This window comes from Dreissena polymorpha, unplaced genomic scaffold (assembly GCF_020536995.1).
Source record: "Dreissena polymorpha isolate Duluth1 unplaced genomic scaffold, UMN_Dpol_1.0 chrUn026, whole genome shotgun sequence".
NCBI classification, from domain to species: domain Eukaryota; kingdom Metazoa; phylum Mollusca; class Bivalvia; order Myida; family Dreissenidae; genus Dreissena; species Dreissena polymorpha.
In genome coordinates, this window is record NW_026273340.1 from 25,785 (window position 1) to 45,000 (window position 19,216).

Here is a 19,216-nt window from a genome sequence, read left to right on the forward strand (position 1 = left end):
GACCAATCAAACTTTCAACTACACTGACCTGTGGCAAAATAATTCATGCATATAAGCAAAGAACAAAACAATACCCGAACTCTCGAAATGTGTCTCGGACATGATATACAGTCTAGTTACTTTTACAGGATCAGTAGCGTAATTAAGTTGTGCTGGTGAAAGGCAATATATGTTTTGATACTTCTATTACACCAGTTAAATAAATTATAACCTTTGTTAATTTTGAAGAAAAATACTATGTTTTAAAATGCAGACAATATCTATTTTTGATGCACGTTTTTTCAAACCGGAATGTATGCATTAATAGATCCAACATAATTAATGTGGATATCTTTTAAAGAAGAATAATTTCTAATCATCAATATGTAATATGAAACACAATCAAAACGTAAAGACAACACTCTATTGTGATCTTTTATTAGAAAAATCAACAAGATGTGCAAACAGTTTAATATATGTATTTTTAATTAACTGGACAGCAATCAAAAAATATATTATCATAGACAAAAGTAAACTACAAGCAGTTAAAACAAAACTGAAACATCTGAACACAAGAACGTAAAATAACGCCAAAAGATACAAAAATAAAACAAAAACTAGCATCACATCATTTAAAAAATTGATATTATAATTATATTAAAAATGATGACTGATTTAATCACGTTACAATTAAAATAATTCAAGGACTGGCTTTGAAAAGTAACATAAATTTAAATATTTCATTTTTAAAGATGTATGACTTTTACAAAACGCTGCATGTTTAAATGACTTAACCTAAATGACTCAGTTGAACAGAAAACTGAAAGCGTTAAGTGATATTTGATTGTATCATCTCGTATTCGACCTTTAATCACTTCCCATAGTGTGTAAGGGCTAGCTTCGTTATTGATATTTGCTATTTCTTGAATCTATTCTCTGATTATGTTTTGATATTCTCTCTCTAAAATGATCGAATTATTTATTTTAAAATATCCTGGCCCCCTCGTATTTTGTGTATTAAGTTGCAAGACAGGAGGAAATAGTCAAGTCTTCAACAAATAGCGGATTTTGTATTTGAGTGCCATGTGTACTGTTTATTGGTGGGGTCAAGTAATATCCAAATATCATGAACATCATGACGTTTGATAATTGCATTGGTAATTTTGTTACGTTTTAAGTTTGTATTGTTTTTACCATTAAGTTTGTCTATTTTATAGTTAATAACCGTGTTAAAGTCTCCACCAATAATGAAAGATGCATTGGTGATTTTTCAAAGTCTGAAATATTGATATATCGTCTGTGTTTGGACTATATATATTATTATCGTTAATTGGTATAATGTTTACATGTTATTGTACTAAATAAACTAGCATCATAAACTATACTGATTATTTTCAAAATGAGATACATGTACATTTTACTGCATATGGAATAGAGCATTAATCTAGGTAATCATACCTGTAAAATAGATACCTAAAACAAACATAAAATATCAAAAAGTATTATATACATTATTGCTAGTATTCAATATTTTAATTTCACTGTTTTAATATTAATTGTTGATTCTATATATTACTGTTAATGGTTAAAGAAGGGCATGTAAGTCAAAGAGATCTCACGACGATATTCAGAATGAGATACAAGTACCTGTTTTTCTTAAAATGACCTAAGGAAGTAAACTCTGTACATATCACTTAGATACCTTAATTAGAATAACTACGCTATTATAGGCATCGTTAATGGCATTGAGATATATCTTAAACTATATAATCCACATACTATAATAACCGCATTTCCTTGACGAAACAAAATACAAGGATCTGCGTTGGCTGTTAAGACCACTTATCTGCGTTCGCATTTTTCATTAGTCCTTATAACTTTGTATAAGGAAATGTTCAAAAGGCTCAACATTGAGAAAAAAGTAACGTTTTGTTAAGCAATGTATATGTGGTATTTTAAAGGGTCATTAAAGTGAATGTTTCACAAATTATTTTAAACATAAACATATGTAATCGTTTTAATTTGAATTAACATAATCAGCTATTTGTACATTGTATATATCGTATTTATAATAAGTTATGTTTGTATTATTTACATGGTATAAATAGAGGACACATTTGCACAATAGTAACCGATATAATAATAAAATTGTAGGCATTTCATAGCATTTCCTGTATAAAACATATTTAAATTTTCAACGCACTTGTATATGACATACTCGTGTATATTGTTCCACGTGAATAGCTTAAAGCAGAAAAAGCAGTAATTTGTTTTCGTTGGTATTTAAAACTTATATTAGTTACTCGCAACAAATGATACGAAAATAAAGGTAAGTTTGGGGAACAGTGCTGAACAGTACTATATGATTATATATGCTTGCCTTACATAAACAACTGTATATGTGCTCTAGCTTTCACTGTCTATGATATTATATTATTTTTTTGGATCACATATTAACCGTTCAGATATATTATTTCACTTACATACTTTTCGATTTCTATAAAAATAAGTGTTTACTTCAATACAGTATGTTGTAAACGATCGGTAAATCTAGCACTTTAAGTGGTGTTTCATCGAGGAACTCGTGGTTACAATACAGAGGAATAAATACTGTGATATAAACTATACTGTTCACAAAAGGATATTATTCGTTTCACTTTATTTTGTTGTTTTGCTGGGCCAAAGTAAATTTATCCAATCTTCGTAGTCTTCGAACTTTACCGATATTGGGACAGCCTTCGTACATGTAAAGTTATCAGATAATAATAGCAATTGTATTCGAATTCATTAAACGCGTTATAAGTGTGTATATCCGTTGTATAGCAAAATTCAGTCGATTTGCAATGCTACTAGCAAAATTTTACGTTTAATGAGTTTATTAAATATAATTGGCTAAGTGAATCTTTTACTGAGAACTAATAACTTTACAGCGCATTTCTATGTAAAAGATATACGTAGCTAAATATAGTTACAAAACCCTTTAAACGTATTATTGGTGTAATGTTTTAAGAATAACATATTACATCGAACATTATAGCTAACTTTATGTATAGCATTTCAATAAAGTGAACATTAAATTAGCATGCCTCGTTGTTTTAAGTTGACATCGGTTGTCCTGGTAAACGTTTAATGATTGACATATATGTAAGTATTAGATGTAAACAGGCTCTTAAGGGATTGACAATCTTTGGTGAATGTAATTCAGCTCAGGTCATGATAAGATTCAAGATGAATGAGCATTTCCCTGTATGCAGTTGTATAGAAGAAACTGGTAAGGGATTCAGATAGACTATTAGTTTGCGATTTTTGCAAAATAATTAACTGATAACAAACCATGTATTTACTTATTTTTCATGTGTTGTCATAGAAATACGAAGACTAGCAGAGGTGTGGTCCAGATAACGCGTACAGCGTAGCTGGGTCAGATGTTTATGTTTAACCTTATGTAAAAGGGAGTAAAGGCTGATATAACCTGATTTTTTTGGGCATATGCAAACAGTCCATTTGCAGCCGCTTGGTTCACAACAGGCGCACGTTCCTCCAGATGTATATTGTATTTGCTATTTGCTTTCATATCTTATACTTTAATGGAATCGTGTGATTTTATTCGGATTTTTTAATGCAAAGTAATGCAATCATACTCGTGTAGCGCATACCAGAGCCAAATGTGGGCCTTAAATGCCAAATGCAATAACTGATGTATAGTGCGTGCAAGTACCATGTAATGTGGTACTTTATTAAGTTGTCATTTCTTGAATTTGATCTTTTTCAAACATTGTTTCTACACAGATAATGTAGCAAAACGAGAGTCACTTCTTTTATACCAAATCCTGGGTATTTATTTCTTATACAATTGATTTCCGAAAAAAGTGTATTAACATGACAAAATATCTCTCTTGTGTTTGCTTTTGTGAAAACCATCTGTATAATGTCCGCGGCAAAACCAACTCTTCGGTATAATTGTATAGGTTGTTGAAACATTATTCCAATAAAAGTTGTTGTTTTTATATTTGAAACGAAGCTTATTTAACTTGTACAAGATAATTATTATACGGTTATCTAATTCCAGTAGCATGCTAATGAAAAGCCTTCGCATAAGCTACCATTTTGACGACAGCCCGGTGACCATTCGTTGAATACGTACCTGTTTCAGCCGAAACCAAGCATGTGTTTGCAAGTTAAGTAACCGTCTAGTAGAAATGCCTATTCTAAACATTTTGTTTGTGGGAGGGGGGTGGCAACTCCAGTAAAAGAGAACCTGTCTGAGCTTATTCTAACAATTTGGGAACAAGTCCAGTGACCATGTGAGCAAAATATGCAAACTTATGTTTGGATACATGTCAATTACCAGGTACAAAAAGATAATCTCTGTGATCTTACGCTTAACACCTATCAACAGGTCAGTGATTATTATAATATATATTTATATAAGGCGCATGCAATTCATTTAATATTGTACACTGCCTAATGACAGTATCAATGGCTTATCATGATAACCACCCGGGTTTGAATATGGTATAAAGGTGGTGCTGATGAACTTTACAAAAGCAACATAAAAACAAAGTGTAATGACCACATACACAGCTAGTTACAAGAACGAGATACTACAAGTACTGTAGCAACCTACCTTCATTGTACGCCTCGTGACGTAAACGTACATAACGTACATGTGAACATGTTGACATCAGGGATACACAAGTGCTAAAAATTGTTTTGTTCAATTGATTTTAATTAGTATTAAAGTGTTGAACATTATATTGGTCGCACTTTTTTTCCCATTTAACATTTTCAGTTTTAAATGTTACTATTTAAATTCGACCAAAATTTCCTGCTAACGAATCTAAACAAGTTAACAGGTTCAATACTGGCAGACTTCTCATATAAATATATTAAATTTTACTATGCGCTGTTCATAAAGCAACATCAGTACGTAGGTTTGATCATATAGTTTGCCAACATTCTTGCGTAAAGACAACATATTGCTGTATCTAGAAGCGGACAAATGGCGACCAATTCCACGTTCAATTTGACCTTAAATACACACTCCACTGAGCATGCGTATTATTGGAAAATATGCATTTTCGGTTAAGGCAAAGTAGACCATCGTTCGCGTGATTGTATACTTTAGAGTATTGTTGATATTTCGATTACTTCGAAGTGTACTTAACTTTTCATTATGGGAACGGACTTGCAAAGAGATAAGGATGACGTTTAAGCCAATCAGAAACTAACTTGTTGTTTCCTAAACTTAAGACTAAGAGTAGTGTACATATTTTAGGTGAAAATTCTTGTATTTCAGAAACTGTAATTCGAATCAAGAGTCGGTTTTTTAAACTTAAATGTGTAATGTTACCAGTTAAGCTTCTTTTTAATTTCCTTTTAATTATGTCGCTATCGCATATTTGGGTTTACATATCACTGGCGAAAGACGCATCATTTCTGTATACGTCTACAGGGCGTTGACGAAATGCTAAAGTTATTTGATTACATATCATTATACATAATTAATTGATATTCAAAGATCAATACTTGAAATTAGCGTGCGCCACTCATAAACACTCTTAATGCAAAATCAACCTCCATTTTAAAATATCAACTGTATCAACCAATATGCACATGTGCCTCAGTGACATTGAGACACAAACCAGCTCAAGCACGTAACTGTGTGACCTTTAGACACCAAACAAATCAAGCACGGTATTATTTGATCTTGATCCACCAAACAACTCAAGTACGTGACTGTTTGACCTTTATACACCAAACAAATCTAGCACGGATATTGTTCGACCTTGAAACACCCAACAACTCAAGCACGTGACTGTGTGACCTTTAGATACTAAACAAATCAAGCACGGTATTATTTGACCTTGAGCCACCAAGCAACTCAAGTACGTGACTGTTTGACCTTTATACACCAAACAAATCTAGCACGGATATTGTTCGACCTTGAGCCACCAAACAACTCAAGTACGTGACTTTGTGACCTTTAGACACCCAACATATCAAGCATGAATATTGTTTGACCTTGAAACACCAAACAACTCAAGCACGTGACTGTGTGACCTTTAGATACCATACAAATTAATCAGGGGTTTTGTTTGATCTTGAGATACTAAACAAGTCAAGCAGTGGTTTTATGTGACCTTAGAACACCAAACAGCTCAAGTATATTAACCGATAACGTTAATCTATTGCGTTGTGATCTTTAACTTAGTGCAACGTTCTTATAAAAATAACTGGAGATTTCATAAGATATAAATGCAACGATACAGTTACATATTCAATGACGAATGATAACAGGTGTAAGCTAACAACATATTCAAAACAAAGTTCGACTTGCAAATACTCTTTTTAAGTGGATAACAGTAGGAATTTCATTTAAATAACCGATTTAAGTTTTGGTATTGTATATAATTACGAGCGTATCCTTGATAAACACAACAATTTTCATACATTGTATAAGTAAAATGCCGTTTACATTGTTTCTTAAAGTTTCTAAATTATTCCAGTATTTTAAACATGAAAGCCATAAACCTTTCTGAAAATTGCATGGTGGGAAAAATACCGCTGTGACTCACACATGTGCGAATTTGTTACTAATTCAAACATATTGAATATTCAAATATATAATGTGCCCATCGCTAAATACATATTTTTATAATATAGCACTATATGTGCTTCATCCAGCCGTGAATCGCCCTTATACCATGTTTAATATGATAATTTGTATGATTTGTTTGTGTGACGTCACATCCGGGGTTGTGAGCTCAGCTGTAAATATTATGTTAAAGTGGTTAAATGAAGCGACCCGCCTGCACACTTCAACCTATTCATGAGAGATGTGAGTGTTCTCATTAATAAGGAAGATCTATACCAGCTTGTCAATCAGTACTAGTATACCTTCAATTTCAAGTAAGCGATGTCTGAAGCACATACTTAACTAAACAATAACATAATGTGACTATGCACTTGAAGATTCTTTTTTACTTCCATGCAACAGCCTGTCGGGTTAAACGAGTGCTTTTGGACAATTAAAAATGTATATGTATTACTTTAACACAGTGTGAAACATTCCCAAATAGATGAAATGCAAAGTATTTGACGATGACTTACATCTATATGTTAGACATATGCTGTAATAATACATACGTATGCTCTATTTTGCTCACGAAGCTCCATGGAAATAAGTACTCTATTCCAAGTTATGAATGCATAGACAATTGATATCAATATAAATCGATGAATTAATGAATTAATGTTTTTGTCTAAACGATCAATTCATGTTTGCCTATTATATATCTGAGACATGAATTCGGTCCAAATTATTCAGATTTGTCCAACTGAAATATACAATAACTTTTTGAAATGCATCTATGCATTCTCAGAAAATGATTTTTTTAAACAACTTTAATTTCTTACTTATAAGAAAACAGTGCAATGTTTAACCGTTTCTTGTAATCTTCTCCGTGTTAACAACGTCGACGTTATCAAGGTTAAAGACATTTATAATTGCCTCACACCCTTTTTATAACCCAGCTTATCCGACAGGCGACCGATGGCATGCACAGGGTCGATACCGGCGATAACTATTTTGTTTCAGAAAGGAGCGATCCGATGTACATACCCATTTATATGAAATATCACATATGGAATCTATATACGTCCTTCTTACACCAATCTCAGTTAAAACCCCTGTACGAAACGATATCAGCGCAACATACAGCTAAAGCAACGCACGTCTGTGTACGTTCTCCTGAAGCAAATAACAATTAAAGCAGCATCCCGAAACGGGGTCAGCCTTACAGCCAACCAACATGAGGTCTGCTTGTTCTTGTCCGAAAAGGGCCATAGTACATACACACTTATTCACTATAAATAACGAACACGGCACATGTATGTACGTCTCCCCGGCAGATACCGTTATTCAAACTTCGGACCCTTACTATGTCAGCCGAATACGCAAATTATGGGCGGTATGTGTACACAAAGTCGCTTACGGGACATTACTTTGTTTTCAAAAAGGAGCCCAGGTTAATGTCAATTCAGTGGATATAACGCACATGACATGAATGTATATGTCGCTGACGCCCAATATAATAAAAACCCAGACTCGAAAGTACATCTGCATTCACAAGGTCTACGTGCATCAAATCACAGAAAGGGGTCATTTAAGTTGCATTTCCCTTCACTTAAAAACAATCACATGACATGTGCATACGTCTCCATGACTCTCAGCCTAATTAAATTCCTTGCCCGAGGTCTTCGTTCAGCAGGATATTACCGGAGGAAAACTCTTGTATGCCATGTACATTACAAAACCATTTATCTGTGAAAATATTCCTTATTAAAACTTTTGCCCGAAACAATGTTACTGTGACAGTCAGTAAACGGGTTGTTTGCGAGTACTAGGTTGCAAACGGGAACAAAACCCAGATAATTCTTTAGAAAAGGGACATTTAAAGGGTATTCCTATTGACTGAACATAACGGTAACGGCATTTATGTTTATTTTTCTGACGCTCATGCTAATTTTAACCCCGTACAGTAATTTGGTCTTTCATAACAGTAGCCGACGGGAGGTGTATCTGCACTTGCTTGCTACAGAGGGATAGCTCTTATTTGGTTAAGAGGAGCTATTAAATGTATACACCCATTCACAGACAAAAACGCACACGTGTACGTTCACCCAAGGCCAACACTAATTAAAACCACAGATCTACACTAGGTCAATAAGATAGGTAGCCGATGGGAGGTCTGCATACACCGGTTCGCTACCGGGAAATAACGCTTGTTTGTCAGAAAAATGCTATTTTATGTGAATACCCATTCAATAAAAATGACTCATTCGGCGCCTGATAGCGTTCCCCTGCCTCCCAACCTAATTGACATTTTATAGGCATTACATAAAACCACCATGCTGTTATGAATTGTTGACCAGTCAACTGGAAAATTGAAACAGTTAACACAACCGTAAGAAGAATCACCAAGCATTGTGTTTGATGTTCGAGTGTGTTTTGCCCAACCCAGCCATTCGGCTGCTTGCGTTTATTTCAAGAAACACTCTCGATATAGTTTTTGATAAACATCGTAAAAGAATTGATGCAAATCTTTTATCGTTTGGCAAGTAAACTGCACTATGTGTTGATTCATCATTGACCGACAAACCCCATTACACGCCTAGTGTCATCATATCGTTCAAACAATGTCATCTCGACTATCCTCGTTTTTCGTTCCAAGAAACACTTATTGTAGATATGAATCAGCTTTGCTTCATCACAACTATAAATAAATTACGAAAAGTCACAATTAATTGCACATTTCTTTGGATGTAATTATTTGATAAGGATGATGTTTGCCTATCAAGTTAGAATTGTTACATGTTGTCTAAATGAAGCACGTGCGCGTGATCGTTTATGCGATTACGTGATTGAATTTATGTTTAGCGTTGTTATTAACATAGAATGAACAGTGCCCAGTGTGAATAAAGGTCCCAAACAAGAGGGGTTGTTTCCGTCTATGGACTAACACGTTTTTTTAAAGTGCAAAACAACCTATCGCGATGATATTGCTACGTGTCGTCTTAGTTTGTCACGTGCACGTGCACATTCATACAATTAATCATTTTGTTTTTCGTGTTCATGCATAGTTATCAGGTTTCAGTGGTCAAACATTAAAATCTACACACCAAGCTGGCACGCTGGAATGTCTAATGCCTCTAAATATATATCTGATATAGTCACGTGTCAATGCCTCTAAATATATATCTGATATAGTCACGTGTCATTGTCAATACCTCTAAATTCGATTAATCTACATGACCATTTATTTAATCGAGCGTTCCTTTATTATACTTAATACGTACAGGTTTTATGTGTTGGTTTCCAAGAGTCCCAAACAAGAAACAAGTGCGTTCCTAGAAATTAGAATGGTATCTGTTTTTATGCACCCAAACACTAATTACGTTGGTGAAGTCATGTCGGAATACACAACATGCTCATGATACTTCATCGGAATTAGCCTTCGTGCTTCTTTAAGCGCTTTTATTCACCGCCATATGCGGATTGATATTGTTTTTGAGTTGTCAGTCCTTCTGTCCGTCAATCCGCCAATGCGTTGTTTCGTCTGTCCTGAACACATTAGTGTCCGGGGCACTATCTTAGAAAGACTTTGGCCGATTCCACTGTGGGAGCAGTGGTCTAATGGTTGGACGCTGGCTTAGGCATCGATAAGTCCCGGGTTCGAATCCCGCACTGACCACCGTAATTTCCTTGAGCAAGAAATTTGTCCCACATCTGCTCCTCTCCACCCAGGTGTATAAATGGGTACCTGTGGGGTATATACGCCAATGTGCCGTGGCTGCATACTGCGCCAAGATGTTAACGGACGACTAATGACCCATTGATTATGGAAAAATGTAAAGCGCCTTACAACGCAAATCTCGAGTATGAAAAGGGCGTTATATAAATGTGGTATAATAATAATGTGGTATAATTCCAGTGTAACTTTGTTTGAGTGTATACATGGATACAAAGATAATGCACTTCTAATGCCGCCGCAATCAATGTGCAAAAACGGAGTCATGGCCCTTTTAACTAGAAAATAAGCAAACTTTTGTGTACGAAGCCAGATCTTGGCACTTCTTTGGCAAAACTTTAACATTGGTCATTACTTTTGCAATTTTGAAGATAGCAACTTGATATATGGCGCGCATGTGTATCCCATGGAGCTGCACATTTTAAGTGTTGAAAGGTAAAGGTCAAGGTCATCCTTCAAGGTCAAAGATCGAAAATTTGGCTTCAAAGCGGCGCATTAGGGGGCATTGGATTTCTAAAAACTCATCTATTTTTGTTACTCAAAAACAATGTTTGTTATAAGATTTGTTCTGACTTGATTTGTATCTCTACTAATATTCAAGGCACATCTATGAAACTTACCCCCGTTGTTCTAAATCATCTGGGGCTGAGTCACATTTAAGACCAATACCTCAGAGGAAATGTCAAGGTCAAAAAGTAAGGTTAAATATCACATATTTGATTATTTATTCATTATTTAACCAGTAAAGTCAAAATTTTAAGGCGACTTTTATTGTTGCATAAATGTAAATAACATATTCCGTAACCAACGTTATCAATAATCATATCTGTTATAAAATATATACGGCTTAAAACACTTGACTTTGACTTGAAGACATGTTACTTGGTTTTTGGATGGACTGGTTTGTGCATTTTATTAAATGTTTGTTCTGTTGATTGTATTGAGCTGTGTTGTGTAATCTTATAGGCACTGTACGTATAAATTCAATTACGATAACCTCTTAAAAGCCACTTTTTTATGCATTTACCACTTACCAAATTATATTAAACCTAAAAGGAATAATGCATGCGTGCCAGAACTAATTTTAAAGTGAGCGGTATTTTAGGTTATGTCCTATCTTAAATAATTCGTATAGTACTTTGGTAAAACCTTATGTTGGTAAGAAGATGCAGAAAAAAAAAATATGTTATGTCTATTCGCATACATGTTTATGGATTTACATACAATCGTTCTTAGTTGACGGTACAAGTATTCAGCAATTATCTTGTCTATACACGACCATACCTGTATGGCCCGATATTTTGCCGGACTTTTACGCATGCATAGGCATTTGTACAATAACTTGATATATATGATTATATTGTATGGCGATTTGTCGCACAAAACACAAGTGGCACTAGCTCTTAGGATTTTGGGCAAACCCGAAGGTCAAATTTAAAGAAGGGCAAAACTACCCATTAAAGAGTCGGACAATGATCCGAACGGACTGTTTTTTATGTATTCTTTTTACCCGAGGGATGTTACATTATTGTTATTGGTTTGAGCTGCTCTTATTTATTAATTACGATTTTTAGCACAGCGTATGTGTGAACATATATTGTACTTTGTATTTAAATATGTTTTTTATTTCTTTAAGCTAGCCACTAATCATAACTTATAAATTTCAAAATACATGTTGGTGGCATGCTGAAGTTCGATATCGAAAGTGTTTATATGATAGTATTGAAAATGGGCTAGGTGAACGTTACCGTGTATTGTGAATCGCGTTCTACACCAATTATACCATGTCTTTCAAGAGGCGACTATATGAATATCACACCAGCATTCAGTTTAAACCATTTTCATGCCCGCTCCCGCGTCGACTTTGCCTGTGACATAATCCGTGAACACTATATTGTAGTAAATCAGTTTACAATATAAAAAAGCGTGGTGTTTATTGTGATTCCTGGAAGCGATGGTTATACCAATTTATCTCCATCCAGCCCAATTACTTTCTTCTTACATTGTAATATAGCAAGAGTTCACATGATTACTTTAAAGAGTTCGCTTGTGTTTTGCGTCTGCTAAAATAAATTATAGGTTTAAGTGTTTAATGAGATAAATTATTTAAACCTTTTACAATTAGTGTCAGATTTCACAAGGGCTCAAGGTTTCACTTCTTTAAAGGCGTGTCAGTCGTAATTAGAAGACTCACATTAATAATTGAAAACAACAAAATAATCTTATTAAGTATTTACTTGATATTATAAAATATCAGCCCATATCTTCGAATAATTGTACTACACATGCAAACAAAAATAATAAAATGAAAGTAAAGTATGGTACACTCAGCTTTAGATAAGTCAAAGTGCAGTTAAAGTGTCATATTAAATACATATTTAGAATATGATTCTCATTAAAGAATCGCAATAACAATCAACTAAATTTATCACAACGGGATTTGGAATAAGTGTACACATGTTGAAGACACTAATTGCGTATCTTAACAATTCAATAAGGGGATATTAAGATGCATGGTACATAGTCTTGTTTATCAAGTGCTCCATGCTATAACATTGTCTGTAAGCTCAATGGAGAGATATTTAACTCAAAGTGTGAACATAAGTGATAATTTTTTGCTTGTTAATGAAAGTACAGTTTCATGATGTATGATAATTAAACACTTTATACTGTGTACGAATCAACACAGGACAAGTAATTATGTTTGATCGAAATGTCAACGTTTTATAAGTTGTACACTGGCATTATAGCTTATTTAAAAACAATCGAAGAGTTTAATACCCTTAATTATGACAAATGTTTAACTGCATTTGCAAAACATTGCTTATGGGTTTATTTGAATATGGATTGGAAGACATAAACTACATAGGTACTACACTGCATTTTTCTGTGCAAATTATTCCAGAAATAAAAGTGTGTACAACATTGTTGGTGTATACTTAAATGTGATCAATAGCATCAGTAACTATTTCACATTCTATTTTGCTATTTTATATTCCAACATAAATCCTGATAAACTTCATTTTTGAAAACAACAAACGACTCGTTATGAGAGCCTCTCATACGAATCTGAAAGTAACGCCCTGGATGATGAGGATCCTAATGATGATGATAATGATGATGATGCACATGTAATGATGTTGTGTACGATGACGACAACGACGACGATGATGATGATGATGATGATGATGATGATGATGATGATGATGATGATGATGATGATGATGATGATGATGATGTTGATGGTGATGATGATGATGATGATGATGATGATGATGATGATGATGATGATGATGATGATGATGATGATGATGATGATGATGATGATGATGATGATGATGATGATGATGATGATGATGATGATGATGATGATGATGATGATGATGATGATGATGATGATGATGATGATGATGATGATGATGATGATGATGATGATGATGATGATGTTGATGATGTTGTAGATGATGATATGTGAGCCTTAAGGTTACCACTTGGTGCATGTGAACAACACAGCGTCCTGTATGTTCTTATAACTTCCAAGTAATTTTAAAGTCCGTCAATGCATGTTGAAATTACATCACAGTCAAAGCCGACGCACTGTTCGACGATCATAGCGATTCATATTAAGTCATACCTTAATTGTTATAGTATTCAAAGTTAGAGTGAATATTTAAATACGATTATTACATTGTAGTACTGAGTTATTTCCAAGCTATTTGAGGGAGTGATATTGATGTGTTTAATACGTGTTTTGATTTTGAGCTAAACTGGTCAAAATGACAGGGCATTTTAATAAGTAGTTCGTTAAAACGGCATTATTTACTTAAAGCGGATAGGGAGGTTTCGGAAAGTGTATGGCTTTACTCTCTCAGAAGTTTATTTGCAAAATGATACAGAGTCATGTGTGAAGGTACTCGTGTTCGGTATTTCACAAAAACAAGCTGCAACCAGATTGTTAATCTATTGTGTTGTTGTGTTTTTGTAGATATAAAGAACACTTTACGCCGTATGACTATAACAAGTCCATAAATCACAGTAATAACATTATTATTCTTTTTTTTCAACGGGCGCCATTGAAACAGCAAACACCTCTTTTAAATATAAATTAAACGTGTGAAACCATAACACATATACAGCTTTAATCTTCCAAAAGCACTCTTCAACCAGACAATCGGTGTCATAAAATAGAACATAATATTGAAGTACATAGTCACATGATGGAATTGTTTAGTTTTGTGTTTGATACGTCACTTTCTTGCACTTAAAGACTTATGATTATGAATAGTCGGCCGCTAAAAATCTTCCTCATTAAAGATAATACCCATGACTCATATATATTGTTTAGTAATAAATTGAACCACTTGAACGCAATCTACATAATGTCCCTCATCAATTCCTAAAGGATACAGGTTAGATTTTGTAAGGTGATATTTTGAAAACACCAGCACAATATATGCAACTACTTGTCTTATTGATTTTAAAATTTTTAGCTTTATAATCAAATTTAAACTATTGTTTTTCTCACTGATATCTTTGAGCACTTCAAATAAATACGATAGTAATATTATATTAGTGTATATTACTTTATGAGGTATGATATAATACTAAGATTGCAATTTGAAATGTTACCGAATAAATATTACTGTATGCAAATAATATATAATAATACACGTATCGCTGATAAGTTTTGGAATCTCCATGGAAGTATGCCGCGTAACACAATTTTATTAAAACAACCTATAATCAAGGTCAATCTTTATGATATGGAAACATTAATTTATAAGGAATGGTCAAAGGTAAAAACTGTTAAAGTATCTAACTGATGTATTATTTTTTATGCGTGAAAGACGAACCGGTTCAAGACCGGATTCATGCAATCGCTAGAAAATCATTACCGATAATACCAGGTGCATAAAAATATCAATGAATAAACGAGCAGAGAAAAGCGATGCTTTATGGATATTGCTTTTGTTAGTCGTCACCAAAGTTTAAAAAAGGCCACACACTTGTTGATGATTGATTAAGGAAAGGAAGCTGTAAAATATCGAAGCAAATTTTCATTCAACTGAATTCATAATACCGTTTATTATGACCTCATAATCAAAACAATAAATTGTGTCGATGTATTTGTTTATTGTAAGTATGTGAATATAGAACTACATTGTACAGCCATTTCTCTTTGAATGGTAATCGACCGGCATAACATCATATTAGGGAAGCTGCCCCAAACTATGATTGGCAATTTGACAGGAGATCTTGCAATGCAATACCAAATGAAGAAGTTGTAAAAAATAAAAATAGATTTCACCATGATCATTACTTGCAGATATGTGAAGACGCATCCTTTAAGGACATATAAATGATGATAATGATAATGATGATTATGATGATGATGATGAAGATGATGATGATGATGATGATGATGATGATGATGTTGATTCTTATGATGATGATGATGATGATTCCGACGATGTTGACAACGACGAAGACGACGATGCCGATGACGATGACGACGATGATGATGGTGATGACGATGATAATGACGATGATGACGATGATGGTCATAATGATGATGACGCTGATGATGCTTATGGTGATGATGATGATAATGGTGATGATGATTATGATGATGATGATGATGATGATGATGATGATGATGATGATGATGATGATGATGATGATGATGATGATGATGATGATGATGATGATGATGATGATGGTGATGATGATGATGGTGATGATGATGATGATGATGATGATGATGATGATGATGATGATGATGATGAGGATGATGATGATGATGATGATGATGATGATGATGATGATGATGATGATGATGATGATGATGATGATGATGATGATGATGATGATGATGATGATGATGATGATGATGATGATGATGATGATGATGATGATGATGATGATGATGATGATGATGATGATGATGATGATGATGATGATGATGATGATGATGATGATGATGATTGATGATGATTATGATTATGATGATTATGATGATTATCATTATGATGATGATGATGATGATGATGATGATGATGATGATGATGATGATGATGATGATGATGATGATGATGTGGGGGAGGAGGTGGAGGAGGAAGTGGATGATGATGAGGACGATAATGATGTTTATTATTATAATGATGATGATGATGATGATGATGTTATATCTTTTTTATAACATTCACATCAGTATTCGCGCTGTTCCGGCTATTTAACTGACTAACCCGCACATGACCGGAAAAAACAGCTTGTACTGCGAACAGTTTCTAACATGCGGTACTCATTGTTCTCAACACAGTTACGACATGATTCACAATATTACTCATCGCATTCAGGGAGGAATTATATCCGGTATAAGCTCAATAGAATGACATGAAGGTCGTATATGACGTTATATACACGGTGTAGAGCGATTCACAATTAGTACCCATAGCCGACTAAATCTATAGTAAGTTATTATTTCAAGGCAAAATAAAACTCTTTCGACTGAAAAAAACGATCATGTTAAATAATCTTAAGAATGTAAGTTTTATTAACTTAACGTATTTATTAACTGTGATCGCCTTTACAGATTAATGATGTTGCTAAGAACACACAATAAGCATTGCCAAGAAATACAGAACATAAAACAAAATATAGCCAGCGGAATTAATTCATTAATTGGGAGTTGAATAACCAATCAATCAGACACTGCAAGATACATGTGGTAACGCGCTGAGTTTTCGGTCACTTAGTATGTGAATTTAGATGAGCAATATATCTTTCAAGTAATGCTGGTGTACCTCATTTAAAGTTATTCTTCACCGTTTAAAGCACCGATGTCAACCAACGTAACCAGCACACATTTATTCATTTGGTGTTAGCTGTTTGGAATTCTTAACGCAACATTTTTATTTCTTATCTAAACAAGACACGGCTAAACCTATCAAAATGATATTCCGCAATTTAGTATTAGTTCCTTTGTATTAATAATTAACAAACCATTCACCAAAGTAGCACCGAAATTTAGTGACAACATACATAGGCGTTGCAGTGTTACATGAATGCTGAATACGATAATGCTCTTATTTTTGTACAACCAAATGTTAACGTTTTAGGTCTCGGATTGTCCTCATAGGAATCATTAATCATTTTCAAATAAATCATCATTGTCGCTGTCGGTGTTGTTGTTGCAATAATCGTTTTAATGATGATGGGTAGTTAATAATACTTATGATTATAAGGGCAGTAGCGGTGGTGGAAGTGGTAAAGAAGTGGTAAATAAGAAGAAGAAGATGATGACGATAACTAATATGATGATATTGATAATGTTTTTGGAGGTCATGGTAACGAGGGCTAACTAGTAATAGTAGAAGTAGTAGTAGAATTATAAGTAGTAGTAGTAGTAGTAGCAGAAGTAGTACTAGTAATAGAAGTAGAAGTAGAAGTAGTAGTAGTGATAGTGGTAGTAGCAGTAGTGATATAAGTAATAGTTGTAGTAGCAAAGTAGTAGTAGTAATAGTAGTAGTAGTTGAAGTAGTAGTTGTAGAAGAAGAAGTAGTAGAAGTATTATTATTATTATTATTATTATCATTATTATTATTATTATTATTATTATTATTATTATTATTATTATTATTATTATTATAAGTAGTAGTAGTAGTTGTAGTAGTAGTAGTAGTAGTAGTAGTAGTAGTAGTAGTAGTAGAAGAAGTAGTAGTAGTAGTAGTAGTAGTAGTAGTAGTAGTAGTAGTAGGAGTAGTACTAGTAGTAGTAGTAGTAGTAGTAGTAGTAGTAGTAGTAGTAGTAGTAGTAGTAGTAGTAGTAGTAGTAGTAGTAGTAGTAGTAGTAGTAGTAGTGGTAGTAGTAGTAATAGTAGTAGTAGCAGTAGTAGTAGTAGTAGTAGTAGTGGTAGTAGTAGTAGTAGTAGTAGTAGTAGGAGTAGAAGTAGTAGTAGTAGTAGTAGTAGTAGTAGTAGTAGTTATAGTAGTAGTAGTAGTAGTAGTAGTAGTAGTAGTAGTAGTAGTAGTAGTAGTAGTAGTAGTAGTAGTAGTAGTAGTAGTAGTAGTAGTAGTAGTAGAAGTAGTAGTAGTAGTAGTAGTAGTAGTAGTAGTAGTAGTAGTAGTAGTAGTAGTAGTAGTAGTAGAAGTAGTAGTAGTAGTAGTAGTAGTAGTAGTAGTAGTAGTAGTAGTAGAAGTAGTAGTAGTAGTAGAAATAGAACTAGTAGAAGTAGCAGTAGAAGTAGTAGTAGTAGAAGTAGTAGTAGTAGTAGTAGTTGTTGTTATAACAAATATTAAATAAAAACATAGAAATGACATTTTTTAGAGAATTTTATTATAAACTTAAGATAACATCTTTAATTGGGTTTTATAATGTGCATTATTAGTGTATAGTACGGATAAACATTTAACAATAACAATCATGCACTTTTTTACCCATGCTTTCAAGTTCGCAATTGGACTATTTCGCCAAAGGTTTGTTAATTTACCTCATATTAGATTAAAGTTTATAATCTTTGGTTAATTGTTTTTTTATTTGTTTCCATTGTTATATGTTTATCTTCCTAAACCCTCGTAATTATTCCACACAACATGCATATGCACAATTGTTGTTGTAGTAATAGCTTTAATAGTAGTAGGAAAAGTATTAGTAGCCTAAACAAAATATATTTAAAAACAACACGAAGATATGACACTTTTTTAAAGAATGTTATTATAAACTTAAGGTAACAACTTCAAATGGTTTACATAATGTGCATTATTTTTGTATAGTACGGATAAACATTTATCAGTAGCATTCATGCACTTTTTTACTCATGCTATCAAGTTCGCAATTGGAAAATGTCGCGAAATGCGTGTTAATTTACCTCATATAAGGCTAACGTTTATAATCTTTGAGTTATTGGTTTTGTTTATTTGTTTCCA